Source organism: Carassius gibelio, chromosome B25 (genome assembly GCF_023724105.1).
Source record: "Carassius gibelio isolate Cgi1373 ecotype wild population from Czech Republic chromosome B25, carGib1.2-hapl.c, whole genome shotgun sequence".
In the NCBI taxonomy this organism is placed as follows: Eukaryota; Metazoa; Chordata; class Actinopteri; order Cypriniformes; family Cyprinidae; genus Carassius; species Carassius gibelio.
This window is the reverse complement of record NC_068420.1, coordinates 4,261,953-4,263,148: the sequence shown is the minus strand read 5'-3', so window position 1 is coordinate 4,263,148 and position 1,196 is coordinate 4,261,953. Positions and strand designations below refer to the sequence as shown.

The window sequence follows — 1,196 nt, the reverse complement described above, 5'->3', positions numbered from 1 at the left end:
ACATTTAAAAATTCTTAATAGACTAAGTTAATAACACTAGAACTATAACTCATATGAATTTGTTTTGGGTCATCATTTCATTTTTTTTTTTTTTTTTTTTTTTTCAGTTTACAAGGCCTCAAAAAGCTGTCACTATATTAGCTTAGCAGCTAGCGTTTCCAGATCAGAATTGGGCTCTTACATCGAAAGCTATCTCTCATGTGGTGTTCAGGTTTAATAGTCTGTAATTTATAACAACAACCAAATTAGCATAAACATCTGTGAGTTTATTTGTAAGTAACTTATTCACAGAAATGGTGTCATTTCTTTCTCCAGGAATGCTAGTCTCTCCAGTTCCCAGCATGCATTGCATCTCGACCTCCCCTCACTTGGCAATTTGCAGTGATGTATGTTTATCTCTGTTAAAACACCACTGAAATTAAGGCAGAAAACAAATCCAAAGTCAGCAAAGAATTGGGTCATCAACAAAGCTGCTAAAATCAAACATTCAACATTGTGAAGAGTCTGACATGCATAAAATGCATGGGAAAGAAATGTCCAAAAGAAACATTTCCATGATAGACTTGAAAACGTGAAAAAATCCCCCCCTAAAAGGCATTTCACCTGCTGTCTGTGGGAAACCTCCTGTGGTACGTTCAGTTAGTGCACGGTTGGGCTGCACGAATGCGTTTGCCAAGTAAAGCCATGAGTCATGAAGCCAGAGCAGAGCGCTGGGATGTTAAACACATCGGCTGTTTCCTGCTGAGTCACAGCGCTCGTTTAATCATTACGCTGTGATTAGCTGCGCTGCTAAATGGATAAGTGAGAAGCAGTAGCAGGCAGCCTAAAGAAGGGTATAAATTTGCTCATGGAGGCACGTTCGCTATGTGCTGTACTTCAGTTTCACAGCTGTGGTTGTTTTCAGTGAAAAGATGATTTGTGTTAGTAGTTGCACAATAGTAGTACACTAAAAAATGGAGTAGAAATGATTTTCACTTATCAACTATACACATGGATACGTTTTTTAAAAGGTTAACCATGAATCCCCCAAATCCTCTTTTATAGTCTAATTAGACTGATTAGACTGCAGCTACAAAGCATGCTGGGTAATCAGCATTGCCATAGTACATTAATTATTTTTTGTCAAAAATAAGTCAAAAGGGACTTTAGCTTTAGACTTTGTAGAGGGTTGTACAATTTTAAGGAAGTATTTGCAT

At 37.5% G+C, this 1,196-nt stretch overlaps 1 long non-coding RNA gene across 1 annotated transcript; it reads right to left on the bottom strand.

Moving 5' to 3' along the window:
* Window positions 1-245: 245 nt before the first annotated feature.
* LOC128014123 (uncharacterized) lies at window positions 246-937 on the bottom strand. Its single transcript, XR_008183482.1, has 2 exons — window positions 604-937; window positions 246-412 (listed from the first exon to the last, which is right to left on the bottom strand). It is a non-coding gene; the product is annotated as an uncharacterized LOC128014123 (long non-coding RNA).
* Window positions 938-1,196: the final 259 nt, after the last annotated feature.